This window comes from Canis lupus, chromosome 11 (genome assembly GCF_048164855.1).
Source record: "Canis lupus baileyi chromosome 11, mCanLup2.hap1, whole genome shotgun sequence".
Classification (NCBI taxonomy): domain Eukaryota; kingdom Metazoa; phylum Chordata; class Mammalia; order Carnivora; family Canidae; genus Canis; species Canis lupus.
Genome location: NC_132848.1, coordinates 38,226,836 through 38,241,861, shown reverse-complemented (window position 1 = coordinate 38,241,861; position 15,026 = coordinate 38,226,836). Strand labels below are relative to the sequence as shown.

The 15,026-nt window shown below is 39.1% G+C and overlaps 1 long non-coding RNA gene across 8 annotated transcripts in view; it reads right to left on the bottom strand.

Moving 5' to 3' along the window:
• Positions 1–15,026, bottom strand: part of LOC140643019 (uncharacterized) — a 160,604-nt gene that overhangs the window by 61,055 nt on the left and 84,523 nt on the right. For 6 of the 8 annotated variants that reach the window (XR_012039403.1, XR_012039396.1, XR_012039400.1 and 3 more), the window contains 2 exons: positions 8,266–8,378; positions 3,719–3,841 (listed from right to left, as the gene is read on the bottom strand). This is a non-coding gene — a long non-coding RNA (uncharacterized lncRNA). The remainder of the gene's footprint in view (positions 1–3,718; positions 3,842–8,265; positions 8,379–15,026) is intronic. The other 2 variants (XR_012039401.1, XR_012039402.1) reach the window with 1 other exon arrangement.

Sequence of the window (15,026 nt, the reverse complement as noted above, 5' to 3'; positions counted from 1 at the left end):
CTGGATAAAAAAGCAAGACCCATCTATTTGCTGTCTACAAGAGACTCATTTGAGACCTAAGAACACCTCCAACCTGAAAATGAAAGTTGGAGAACCATTTACCATTCAAATGGTCCTCAAAGAAACCTGGGGTAGGAATCCTCATATCAGATGAATTAAAGTTTATCCCAAAGACTGTAGGAAGGGATGAAGAGGGACACTATTTCATACTTAAAAGATCTATCCAACAAGAGGACCTAACAATTATGAATAAATGAAACTGAAGAAAGAAAAATTAAGCAGTCAATCCCATTTACAATTGCACCCAAAAGCATAAGATACCTAGGAATAAACCTAACCAAAGAGTTAAAGGATCTATACCCTCAAAACTACAGACACTTCTGAAAGAAATTGAGGAAGACACAAAGAGATGGAAAAATATTCCATGCTCATGGAATTGGAAGAATTAATATTGTGAAACTGTCAATGCTACCCAGGGCAAAGTACACATTCAATGCAATCCCTATCAAAATACCATGGACCCTCTTCTCAGAGTGGGAACAAATCGTCTTAAGATTTGTGTGGAATCGGAAAAGACCTCGAATAGCCAGGGGAATACTGAAATAGAAAACCAGAGCCAGGGGCATCACAATGCCGGATTTCAGGTTGTACTACAAAGCTGTGGTCATCAAGACACTATGGTACTGGCACAAAAACAGACACATAGAGTAATGGAACAGAATAGAGAACCCAGAAATGGGCCCTCAACTGTATGGTCAGCTAATATTTGACAATCAGGAAAGACTATCCACTGGAAAAAAGACAGTCTCTTCAATAAATGGTGCTGGGAAAATTGGACAGCCACGTGCAGAAGAATGAAACTAGACCATTCTCTTACACCATACACAAAGATAAACTCAAAATGGATGAAAGATCTAAATGTGAGACAAGATTCCATCAAAATCCTAGAGGACAACACAGGCAACACCCTTTTTGAACTTGGCCACAGCAACTTCTTGCAAGATACACCTATAAAGGCAAGGGAAACAAAACCAAAATGAATTATTGGGACTTTATCAAGATAAAAACTTCTGCCAGCAAAAGAAACAGTCAACAAAACTAAAAGACAACCTACAGAATGGAAGAAGATATTTGCAAATGACCTATCAGAGAAAGGGCTAGTATCCAAGATCTATAAAGAACTTATTAAACTCAACACCAAAGAAACAAACAATCCAATCATGAAATGGGCAAAAGACATGAACAGAAATCTCACAGAGGAAGACATAGACATGGCCAACAAGCACATGAGAAAATGCTCCTCATCACTTGCCATCAGGGAAATACAAATCAAAACCACAATGAGACACCACCTCACACCAGTGAGAATGGGGAAAATTAACAAGGCAGGAAACCACAAATGTTGGAGAGGATGTGGAGAAAGGGGGACCCTCTTGCACTGTTGGTGGGAATGTGAACTGGTGCAGCCACTCTGGAAAACTGTGTGGAGGTTCCTCAAGGAGTTAAAAATAGAATTGCCCTACAACCCAGCAATTGCACTGTTGGGGATTTATACTAAAGACACAGATGCAGGGAAACACAGGACACCTGCACCCCAATGTTTATAGCAGCAATGTCCACAATAGCCAAACTGTGGAAGGAGCCTCGGTGTCCATCGAAAGATGAATGGATAAAGAAGATGTGGTCTATGTATACAATGGAATATTACTCAGCCATTAGAAACAACAAATACCCACCATTTGCTTTAACATAGATAGAACTGGAGGGTATTCTGCTGAGTGAAGTAAGTCAATTGGAGAAGGGCAAACATTATATGGTCTCATTCATTTGGGGAATATAAAATTAGTGAAAGGGAATAAAGGGGAAAGGAGAAAATGAGTAGGAAATATTAGTGAGGGAGACAGAACATGAGAGACTCCTAACTCTGGGTAGTGGAACGGGAGGTGGGCAGGGGGCATGGGTGACTGGGTGATGGACACTGACGGGGCCACTGGATGGGATGAGCACTGGGTATTATGCTATATGTTGGCAAATCAAATTCCAATAAAAAAAATATACCAAATAAATTGTCTAGGAGCAACTGGATGGCTCAGTCAGTTAAGTGTCTGCCTTTGGCTTAGCTCGTGATCACAGGGTCCTGGGATTGAGCCTCCCTGCTCAGTGGGGAATCTGCCTCTCCCTCTGTCTCCCCCTACCCACTCATGCTCTTTCTCTCTCTCTAATAAATCAATAAAATCTTTTTAAAAACTGTTACCTAATCTAAGGCCACAATTATTCTACACTTGTTTCCTTCTAAGAGTTTTACAATTCTAGCTCCTACATTTAGGTCATTGACCCATTTTGAGTGAATTTTTTATATGCTGTGAGGTAAGGGTCTAATTTAGTTATTTTGCATGTGACTATCTAGTTGTCTCAGCAGCATTTGTTGAAAAGACTTTACCCATTGAACAGTCTTGATATTCTTGTCAAAGAAAAATTAACCATATTTAGATGAGTTTACATCTGCACTCTCAATTCCATTCCATTGATCTATATTTTATCCTTATGTCACTATCACACTCTCTTGACTACTGCAACTTCAAAATGTTTTGAAGTCAAAAACGTATGCCCTCCAATTTTATTCTTTTCCATGGCTATTTTGACTATTCTGGTTCCCCTGCACTACCACATTAATTTTAGGACCAGCTCATCAATTCCTGCAACAAAAGGCAGTTGGAATTTTGATAGGGATTCTATTGAATCCACAGATCAATTCATGGAGTAATGGCATTTTAACAACATTCAGTCTTCCAATCCATGAACATGAACTGTCTTTCCATATTTAGGTTTTAATTTATTTCAAAATTTTATAGTTTAATCCCTATTTATTCTTTTTGATGCTATTGTAAATGGAATTATTTTCTTAATATAATTTTTGGTTTGTTCATTACTAGTATATAGAAATGCAACTGTTAGGCAGCCTGGGTGGCTCAGCAGTTTAGTGCCTGCCTTCAGCCCAGGGAGTGATCAAGTCTCACATTAGGCTCCCTGCGTGGAGCCTGCTTCTCCGTCTGCCTGTGTCTCTGCCTCTCTCTCTCTCTCTCTGGGTGTGTCTCTCATGAATAAATGAATAAAATCTTTAAAAAAAAAAGAAAAGAAATGCAACTGTTTTCTGCATATTGATCTTGACATCTGTGACTTCACTGAATTCACTTAATAGCTCTAATTTTTTGTGGATTCTTTAAGGTTTTGTGTATGTAAAATCATGTCATCTGAAAATAGAAATAGTCTTACTTCTTCTTTTCTAACCTAGATACATTTTATACTTTTTTCTTGCTTAACTTCTATAGCTTGAACCTCAAGTACAATGTTGAATGAACATAACAAGAGCAGACACTCTTGCCTAGCTCCTGATTTTAAAGGCAAACATTTCAAACTTTTACCAATAAATTAGTAGCTGTAGGATTTTCATAAAGGCCCTTTATCAGGTTTAGCAAGTTACTTGCTATTCCTTGAGTGTGGAGTATGTTTTCATCATGAAAGGGTGTTGCATTTTGTGACATGCTTAGTTTCCTATGGCAGCTTTAAGAAATTACTACATATTTGGTGGCTTAAAACAACACACATTTACTCTCCTACAGTTTCGGAGGCCAAAAGGCTGAAATCAGTTTCAGTGGGCTGAGATAAAGATTTCAATATGGCTGCACTCTCTCCAGAGGCTGTAGGGGTAAATCTTTACCTTGTGTCTTCCAAACTCTTGTAGGTGCTGACACTCCTTAGCTTGTAGCCACATCACTCCTATCTCTGCACCATGGGCATATATTGCTTTCTTGTCTGTAAACAAATCTCCCTCTTCCTTTCCCTTGTAGAGGTAAAAATGACAGCATTTAGAGCCCATTCAGAAACCAGGATAATCTTCCCATTTTAACATACTCAATTACAACATCTTCAAACTCCTTTCTCTTCATACAAGATGACATTTACAGGCTCCAAGGATTAGGAGATGGATAACTTTTGGGGGCACTATTATTCAGCCTAATATACTTTCTATTCTTAGCTTGTTGTATATTTGTTTTATCATGAAAGTGTTGGATTTTGTCAAATGCACTTTCTGCATCTATTGAGATGTGCTTTATTATAAATATTGTATATTACATTGATTATTTTTCATATTTGAGCCAATCTTGTATTCCTAGGGTAAGTCCCACTTGGTCATGATGCATAATTATTTTGATATGCTATCAGATTCAGTTTACTACTATTTCGTTGAGGATTTTTACATCTATATTATATATTAATAAGGATATTTGTTTTTGATGTCTTTCTCTGGCTTTGGATATTAGGAATCCTGCCAGCCTCAGAGAATGAACTGGGAAGTCTCCCCTCCTATTCTAATTTTTGGAAGAGTTTGAGAAGGACTGGTGTTCATTCTTTAAACACTTGGTAAAGGGCAGCCCGGGTGGCTCAGCGGTTTAGCGCCACCTTCAGCCCAGGGTGTGATCCTGGAGACCCGGCATCGAGTCCCACATCGGGCTCCCTGCATGGAGCCTGCTTCTCCCTCTGCCTGTGTCTCTCTCTGCCTTTCTCTCTGTGTGTGTCTCTTGTGAATAAATAAATAAAATCTTAAAAAATAATAATAAACACTTGGTAAAATTCACTAGTGAGGCCATATTACCCTGGGCTTTTCTTTGCTGGAAGTTTTTTGATTACTGACTCATTCTTTTCACTTTTTACAGGCCTGTTCACAGTTTCTATTTCTTTGTGAGGCCATTTCAATAGTATGTGTTTTTAAATGAATTTGTCCTTTTCAACTAGGTTATCTAACTTACTGATATGCAATTGTTAATGGTATTCCCTTATCATACTTTCATTTCTGTGAGGTCAATAGTAATGAAAAATGGAGTCCTCTTTTATCTCTGGTTTTAGTAATTTGAGTCTTCCTTTTGTCAAGATAGCTGAAGATTGCCAATTTTGTTGATATTTTCAAAGAACCAAGTTTTTATTTCATTGATTCTATTTCCTTTGTCCTGCTTCTTTATCTCTAATGTTTATTATTTCCTTCCTTCTTCTTGATTTAGGTTTAGTTTGCTCTTTTTTTTCTAGCTACTTAAGGTGGAAAGTTAGATTATTGATTTGAGATATTCTTTTTAAATATAGGAATTTATAGCTTTAAATATCCCTCTGATCACTACTTTCACTACAACTCATACGTTTTGGTATGTTTTTATTTTAATGTATTTCAAATAACTTTTCTAATTTCCCTTGTGATTGTTTTCATTGAGCCATTGGTTATTTAGAGAAATGTTGCTTAATTTCCACGTATTTGTGAATTTTATTAATTTCTAATATAATTTCATTGCGACTGGAGAATACATCTTGCATTATTTCAATTCTCTCTCTTTTTAAAAGATTTTATTTATTTATTCATGAAAGATGCAGAGAAAGGGACAGAGACATAGGCAGAGGGAGAAACATGCTCCTTGCAGGGAGCTTGATATGGGACTCGATCCCAGCACCCTGGGATCATGATTTGAGCCAAAGGCAAAGGCTCAACCACTAAGCCAGCCAGGTGCCCCTATTCTCTTAAATTTACTGAGGTGTTGTGTATGTTTGTGTGTGAGTATGTGAGTCTATGTTTGGGTGGTCCACTATATAGTCTATCATTGAGAATACTCCATGTGCCCTGAGCACAATGTGCACTGTTAGCTACAGTGTCTACAGATACATTAAGTCTACTTGGTTTTTAGTGTTCTTTAAGTCTTACATTTCTTTGCTGATCTAATTTTTCTAGCCATTATTGAAAGTGGGATATTGAAGTTGCCAACTATTATTATTGAGCTATTTCTCCCTTCAATTCCATCAATTTTACTTCAATTCTGGCAGGTTTTGGGGCTCTGTTGCTAGGTGGTAATATGTTTATACTTATATTCTTGATCTTCAGTCGTTAATGAATGTCTTCCTTTGTCTCTCATAGCAACTTTTTTTTAAAGCCTTTTTCAACTGAATATAGCCACTCCAGCTCTCTTTTGGCCACTGTTAGCATGAATTATCTTTTTTGTTCCTCATTTCCTTCTGTACTGCCTTCTATTTTTTTAAGCAAATATTTTGATTGCCTTATCATTTATTTAACTGTATGTTTTGTAGTTATTTTCTTAGTGGTTGTCCTGAGGATTACAATCAACACCTTAATTTATAGAAATCTATCTTTAATTTAAGTTCATTTGGGACACCTGGGTGGCTCAGCTGTTGAGCACCTGCCTTCCACCCAGGGCGTGATCCTGGAGTCCCAGGATCGAGTCCCACATCAGGCTCCCTGCATGGAGCCTGCCTCTCTTTGCCTATGTCTCTGCCTCTCTCTGTGTGTGTCTCTCATGAATAAATAAATAAAATCTTTTTTAAAAAATAATAATTTAAGTTCATTGTTTTTTATATTCTGCTTGTTCAGATCTGGTGTTAGGACCCTCTAGTAAATTTTTTTTTTAAGATTTTATTTATTTATTTATTTATTTATTTATTTACTTACTTACTTACTTATTTATTTACTTATTTATTTATTTAACAGAGAGAGAGCACAAGTAGGGGGGAGCAGCAGGCAGAGTGAGATGGAGAAGCAGGCCCCCTGTTGAGCAAAGAGTCTGATGCAGGGCTGGATCTCAGGACCCTGGGATCATAGCCTGAGCAAAGGCAAATGCTTAACCAATTGAGCCACCTAGGTGCCCTTAAACCATTTTCATTTCAATTATTGTGCTTTTAAACTCCAGAATTTCTATTTGTTTTCTTTTTAAAATCTCCCTCCCTTTATCAATATTCCTTATTTGGTAGGGCACCATTCTCTTACCTTTATCTATTTAGAAATGATTTCCTTTAGCTCTTCAAACATTTTTAAAATAGCTGATCTCAAATCTTTGTCTAGTAAGTCCAACATCTGGGTTTAGAGTGACAGTTGGCATTGGTTGTTTTTTTTCAAGTGTATAAGTCATACTTTATTATTTTTCTGCATACTTTTCATTTTTGTTGTTGTTGAAAATGGGATATATTTTTCTGGAGGACATGAAAATCCAGGGTTTCGTGTGAAAATGTCAAAAATTTTAATTAGTAATTTTAAATAAAGTCCAAAAATATACCTGATGACCTGATCTGGCAATAGGCTGCCAATTTGTGAGCTTTACTCAAACAAAAAAATAGAGATGATGGTCAGAGAGATAAATGATAGATAAATAGATAGATAAAAACTTTATAAAAATATGTATAAATATATTTTACTTGGCTAGGATGGAAATAACTAAAAACAAGTAGACTTTTTAGATTTCTAAGTGAACTTATTAGGTACTTTATACACAAATCCCAAGGTCTTCTTTATACAATTTTGAATTTGAAGGCCCACAAATAAAGTATCTTATAATACATATAAGAAGAATGACCCAAGGGATGCCAGAATGGCTGGGAATCATTCAATTAAATTCTAAAATGTTCACATTCTGCAAGCAGATAAAGCCCAAAACCATTTTTGCAGCTTTCAAATGAATGCATTACCTTCCCCCAAGGACTCTGAAAATGCATTTCCCATGTGACTATTATCTCCATCATTGTGGGAGAACAACTGTAGAGTAAGTTTGGAGAAGAACAATATATCTAGTACTCAGATTCTCTCTGGAGAGAATTTCAGAATGCTTCTAAAGTGTCAGACCCATTGTCTCTCCAGCACTATATTCAGGGTGTGAATTAACCAAAAATGGCTATAGAACCAAGAATGATCTCCACATAACTTAGCATCCCTAGCTTTTCTCAGTAAGCTGAAATCCAACAGTAACTTCACATTCATGGTATCTAAATGTTTCCTAAAAGAATCATCATCTTAATCAGTCTTTCAGTTAATTTGTTCCAGAACTTTATCACACAAGAACAAAATTTTAAAGCAGAAATGACCCTAGAGATCATTTTCTTCAATCTCTTCACTTCTATTTCATTGCCCAAAACTACCAATTCCAAACTTTAAAAGATGCATATTTATCATTGAATTCCAAGATTCTAGGAATAAATTTTAGCTTACCCCATGTTTATGCTTCATTATTTTATAAATAATAAAAATATAACCTAATGTTTCAAAATCTTATAGGCCATTTTTCTTCCCAGAATGGGGTTCTGCTTTTTGTACTCACTTTCTATTTAATTAGGAAACTATATTAACTGTTTGAAAATCCAAGGGAGTCATTTAGTACCTTTAATAGACATGTGATCTGACATACTCCAGGGAACCTACAAATAACATGAGTGAGGCCAACTTACATCATCAATCTTCCCTGAAAGTTATCTGGTACATTCGATATGGTTGTTCTCCATTTATAAGAGTAATAGTTCACCATACTCCAAATAGTACAAGACTGAATCAACTCTGTCAGCTAGAATCCAAAGCAAAGACAAGATCAGCTGCTACAGTAGTTGCTGTGCTATCCTTGACATGTCTTTCTGTATGATGTGGAATTAGCACAAGGAAGGAAAAAAAAATGTGGGCAAATATCACAGTGCTCATAGCTGATGTAATTTAATGCATTGCCTCTTCCAAGGATGTTGATCTGGTGTACCAGTTCCAATAACCCAGCAGAGTCCCTTTAGGGTTTAGTACCACCCGAAAGATCACATTAACATTCTACTTTTTGACCTAAAACACTCATGCATTGTCCACTGCCAAAAAAGTGGATCCGAATTTTACTTTTCTTTTTTTTTTTAATTTATTTTTTATTGGTGTTCAATTTACTAACATACAGAATAACCCCCAGTGCCCGTCACCCATTCACTCCCACCCCCCGCCCTCCTCCCCTTCTACCACCCCTAGTTCGTTTCCCAGAGTTAGCAGTCTTTACGTTCTGTCTCCCTTTCTGATATTTCCCACACATTTCTTCCCCCTTCCCTTATATTCCCTTTCACTATTATTTATATTCCCCAAATGAATGGAAACATATAATGTTTGTCCTTCTCCGACTGGCTTACTTCACTCAGCATAATACCCTCCAGTTCCATCCACGTTGAAGCAAATGGTGGGTATTTGTCATTTCTAATAGCTGAGTAATATTCCATTGTATACATAAACCACAGCTTCTTTATCCATTCATCTTTCGTTGGACACCGAGGCTCCTTCCACAGTTTGGCTATTGTGGCCATTGCTGCTATTAACATCGGGTTGCAGGTGTCCCGGCGCTTCATTGCATTTGTATCTTTGGGGTAAATCCCCAACAGTGCAATTGCTGGGTCGTAGGGCAGGTATATTTTTAACTGTTTGAGGAACCTCCACACAGTTTTCCAGAGGGGCTGCACCAGTTCACATTCCCACCAACAGTGTATGAGGGTTCCCTTTTCTCCGCATCCTCTCCAACATTTGTTGTTTCCTGCCTTGTTAATTTTCCCCATTCTCACTGGTGTGAGGTGGTATCTCATTGTGGTTTTGATTTGTATTTCCCGGATGGCAAGTGATGCAGAGCATTTTCTCATGTGCATGTTGGCCATGTCTATGTCTTCCTCTGTGAGATTTCTGTTCATGTCTTTTGCCCATTTCATGATTGGATTGTTTGTTTCTTTGGTGTTGAGTTTAATAAGTTCTTTATAGATCTTGGAAACTAGCCCTTTATCTGATATGTCATTTGCAAATATCTTCTCCCATTCTGTAGGTTGTCTTTGAGTTTTGTTGACTGTATCCTTTGCTGTGCAAAAGCTTCTTATCTTGATGAAGTCCCAATAGTTCATTTTTGCTTTTGTTTCTTTTGCCTTCGTGGATGTATCTTGCAAGAAGTTACTATGGCCGAGTTCAAAAAGGGTGTTGCCTGTGTTCTTCTCTAGGATTTTGATGGAATCTTGTCTCACATTTAGATCTTTCATCCATTTTGAGTTTATCTTTGTGTATGGTGAAAGAGAGTGGTCTAGTTTCATTCTTCTGCATGTGGATGTCCAATTTTCCCAGCACCATTTATTGAAGAGACTGTCTTTCTTCCAATGGATAGTCTTTCCTCCTTTATCGAATATTAGTTGCCCATAAAGTTCAGGGTCCACTTCTGGATTCTCTATTCTGTTCCACTGATCTATGTGTCTGTTTTTGTGCCAGTACCACACTGTCTTGATGACCACAGCTTTGTAGTCCAACCTGAAATCTGGCATTGTGATGCCCCCAGATATGGTTTTCTTTTTTAAAATTCCCCTGGCTATTCGGGGTCTTTTCTGATTCCACACAAATCTTAAAATAATTTGTTCTAACTCTCTGAAGAAAGTCCATGGTATTTTGATAGGGATTGCATTAAACGTGTATATTGCCCTGGGTAACATTGACATTTTCACAATATTAATTCTGCCAATCCATGAGCATGGAATATTTTTCCATCTCTTTGTGTCTTCCTTAATTTCTCTCAGAAGTGTTCTATAGTTTTGAGGGTATAGATCCTTTACATCTTTGGTTAGGTTTATTCCTAGGTATCTTATGCTTTTGGGTGCAATTGTAAATGGGATTGACTCCTTAATTTCTCTTTCTTCAGTCTCATTGTTAGTGTATAGAAATGCCACTGACTTCTGGGCATTGATTTTGTATCCTGCCACGCTACCGAATTGCTGTATGAGTTCTAGCAATCTTGGGGTGGAGACTTTTGGGTTTTCTATGTAGAGTATCATGTCATCGGCGAAGAGGGAGAGTTTGACTTCTTCTTTGCCAATTTGAATGCCTTTAATGTCTTTTTGTTGTAGGATTGCTGAGGCTAGGACTTCCAGTACTATGTTGAATAGCAGTGGTGAGAGTGGACATCCCTTCTTGTTTCTGATCTTAGGGGAAAGGCTCCCAGTGCTTCCCCATTGAGAATGATATTTGCTGTGGGCTTTTCATAGATGGCTTTTAAGATGTCGAGGAATGTTCCCTCTATCCCTACACTCTGAAGAGTTTTGATCAGGAATGGATGCTGTATTTTGTCAAATGCTTTCTCTGCATCCAATGAGAGGATCATATGGTTCTTGGTTTTTCTCTTGCTGATATGATGAATCACATTGATTGTTTTACGAGTGTTGAACCAGCCTTGTGTCCCAGGGATAAATCCTACTTGGTCATGGTGAATAATTTTTTTAATGTATTGTTGGATCCTATTGGCCAGTATCCTGTTGAGAATTTTTGCATCCATGTTCATCAGGGATATTGGTCTGTAATTCTCCTTTTTGGTGGGGTCTTTGTCTGGTTTTGGAATTAAGGTGATGCTGGCCTCATAGAACGAATTTGGAAGGACTCCATCTCTTTCTATCTTTCCAAACAGCTTTAGGAGAATAGGTATGGTTTCTTCTATAAACGTTTGATAAAATTCCCCTGGGAAGCCATCTGGCCCTGGACTCTTGTGTCTTGGGAGGTTTTGGATGACTGCTTCAATTTCCTCCCTGGTTATTGGCCTGTTCAGGTTTTCTGTTTCTTCCTGTTCCAGTTTTGGTAGTTTGTGGCTTTCCAGGAATGCGTCCATTTCTTCTAGATTGCCTAATTTATTGGCGTATAGCTGTTCATAATATGTTTTTAAAATCGTTTGTATTTCCTTGGTGTTGGTAGTGATCTCTCCTTTCTCATTCATGATTTTATTAATTTGAGTCTTCTCTCTCTTCTTTTTTTTTTTAATTTTTTTTATTTATTTTTTTTTCTTTTTTTTTTTTTTTTTCTCTCTCTTCTTTTTAATAAGGCTGGCTAATGGTTTATCTATCTTATTAATTCTTTCAAAGAACCAACTCCTGGTTTTGTTGATCTGTTCCACAGTTCTTCTGGTCTCGATTTCGTTGAGTTCTGCTCGAATCTTTATTAACTCCCTTCTTCTCTTGGGTGTAGGATCTATTTGCTGTTTTTTCTCTAGCTCCTTTACGTGTAAGGTTAGCTTTTGTATTTGAGTTCTTTCCAGTTTTTGAATGGATGCTTGTATTGCGATGTATTTCCCCCTTAGGACTGCTTTTGCTGCATCCCAAAGATTTTGAACGGTTGTATCTTCATTCTCATTAGTTTCCATGAATCTTTTTAATTCTTTCTTAATTTCCTGGTTGACCCTTTTATCTTTTAGCAGGATGGTCCTTAACCTCCACGTGTTTGAGGTCCTTCCAAACTTCTTGTTGTGATTTAGTTCTAATTTCAAGGCATTATGGTCTGAGAATATGCCGGGGACGATCCCAATCTTTTGGTATCGGTTCAGACCCGATTTGTGACCCAATATGTGGTCTATTCTGGAGAAAGTTCCATGTGTGCTTGAGAAGAATGTGTATTCAGTTGAGTTTGGATGTAAAGTTCTGTAGATATCTGTGAAATCCATCTGGTCCAGTGTATCATTTAAAGCTCTCGTTTCTTTGGAGATGTTGTGCTTAGAAGACCTATCGAGTATAGAAAGAGCTAGATTGAAGTCACCAAGTATAAGTGTATTATTATCTAAGTATTTCTTCACTTTGGTTAATAATTGATTGATATATTTGGCAGCTCCCACATTTGGGGCATGTATATTGAGGATTGTTAAGTCCTCTTGTTGAATAGATCCTTTAAGTATGATATAGTGTCCCTCTTCATCTCTCACTACAGTCTTCGGGGTAAATTTTAGTTTATCTGATATAAGGATGGCTACCCCTGCTTTCTTTTGAGGACCATTCGAATGGTAAATGGTTCTCCAACCTTTTATTTTCAGGCTGTAGGTGTCCTTCTGTCTAAAATGAGTCTCTTGTAGACAGCAAATAGATGGGTCCTGCTTTTTTATCCAGTCTGAAACCCTGCGCCTTTTGATGGGGTCTTAAGCCCGTTCACATTCAGAGTTACTATTGAGAGATATGAGTTTAGTGTCATCATGATATCTATTCAGTCCTTGTTTTTGTGGATTGTTCCACTGAACTTCTTCTTAAAGGGGAATTTTAAGAGTCCCCCTTAAAATTTCTTGCAGAGCTGGTTTGGAGGTCACATATTCTTTTAGTTGCTGCCTGTCTTGGAAGCTCTTTATCTCTCCTTCCATTTTGAATGAGAGCCTTGCTGGATAAAGGATTCTTGGTTGCATGTTCTTCTCATTTAGGACCCTGAATATATCCTGCCAGCCCTTTCTGGCCTGCCAGGTCTCTGTGGAGAGGTCTGCTGTTACCCTAATACTCCTCCCCATAAAAGTCAGGGATTTCTTGTCTCTTGCTGCTTTAAGGATCTTCTCTTTATCTTTGGAATTTGCAAGCTTCACTATTAAATGTCGAGGTGTTGAACGGTTTTTATTGATTTTAGGGGGGGAATCTCTCTATTTCCTGGATCTGAATGCCTGTTTCCCTTCCCAGATTAGGAAAGTTTTCAGCTAGAATTTGTTCAAATACATATTCTGGCCCTCTGTCCCTTTCGGCGCCCTCGGGAACACCAATTAAACGTAGGTTTTTCTTTCTCAGGCTGTCGTTTATTTCCCTTAATCTATCTTTATGGTCTTTTAATTGTTTGTCTCTTTTTTCCTCAGTTTCCCTCTTTGCTATCAACTTGTCTTCTATGTCACTCACTCATTCTTCCACCTCGTTAACCCTCGTCGTTAGGACTTCTAGTTTGGATTGCATCTCATTCAATTGATTTTTAATTTCTGCCTGATTAGCTCTAAATTCTGCAGTCATGAAGTCTCTTGAGTCCTTTATACTTTTTTCTAGAGCCACCAGTAGCTGTATAATAGTGCTTCTGAATTGGCTTTCTGACATTGAATTGTAATCCAGATTTTGTAACTCTGTGGGAGAGAGGACTGTTTCTGATTCTTTCTTTTGAGGTGAGGTTTTCCTTCTAGTCATTTTGCTCAGTGCAGAGTGGCCAAAAGCAAGTTGTATTGGGAAAAAGAGAAAAAGAGAGGAGAGAAAGAAGGAAAGAAAAGAGAAAGAGAAAAAAAAAGGAAGAAAAAAAGAAGAAGAAGAAAAAGAGAGAGAAAAAGAAAGGAGAAAAAAAAAGGGGGTGGGGGAAGGAAACAAATCAAAAAGCAAAACAAAACAAAACAAAACAAAAAAAAAAAAAAAAAAAGAACCACCGGGGAGTATCTTCTGATTCTGTGTACTTTAAGTCCCTTGGCTTCTCCTGGAAGTTGTCAGTCTAGCTGGTGTTCTGGGGGAGGGGCCTGTTGTGCTGATTTTCAGGTGTTAGCAGTTGGGGGAGCTGCTGTGCCCCTGCCTGGTGCAGGGCTCAGTGGGGGTTGTTTACCCCGTGAGGCCGCAGGAGGAACAGCCCTAGTGGCGGGGCAGCTCTGGAAACCTGGATTCAGCTCCGGCAGGAACTCCGTCTGCAGGGCCTGGAGGCTCCGGGGCGGGGCCGCTGATCTGCTCAGCTCCAGGCAGGAGCGTCCTCGCTGTCCTGGGCCCTCCCGGCCTCTGCCTGTCCCGGGGGAGGCGGGATCCTGGGCTGTGTCCCGGCGCCCTGTGCTCCGGAGCCTGCGCTGGTGGATTCGCGCTCCCGGTGGTGCAGCCCCCTCCGCGGAGCCGCCGCCGGAGCCCCCCGAGCTGCTCCGGGTCCCGCCGTGCGCGCTGCAGCCCTTAGGGAGCTCGGCGCACTCTCCCGGGGCGCAGGTGTCTGTTACTGTCCCGGGGAGCCCGAGGGCATCCCCGCCCTCCTGGGTCCTGCTCCAACTCCCTGCAAGCCCCTTTCCGCCGGGAAGGTCGGTGCAGCTCCTGCTCCTCCGGGACGGGGCTCTCCTGTCCTGGGGACACTCGCCCCGGCCTCAGCCCGGCTCCTCGCGGGCCCCTCCCCCTTGGAGGCCTTTTGTTTCTTTACTTCTCTTTCCCCGTCTTCCTACCTTGATAGAAGCGCGAACTCTTCTCACTGTTGCATTCCAGCTGGTCTCTCTTTAATTCTCAGGCCGAATTCATAGATTTTCAGGATGATTGGAAGGTTTTCTAGGTAATTTGGTGGAGACAGGTGATTTGGGGACCCCACTCTTCCGCCATCTTGCTCCTCCCCCCGAATTTTACTTTTTCTGAGGCAATGTAAAATTGATAGTTTCAAAACCTCCCCAATACACAGAAAACTAAATTTCCCCTATCTAGGAACAAACTCACAATGGGCTTACTTACCATTATTTTTT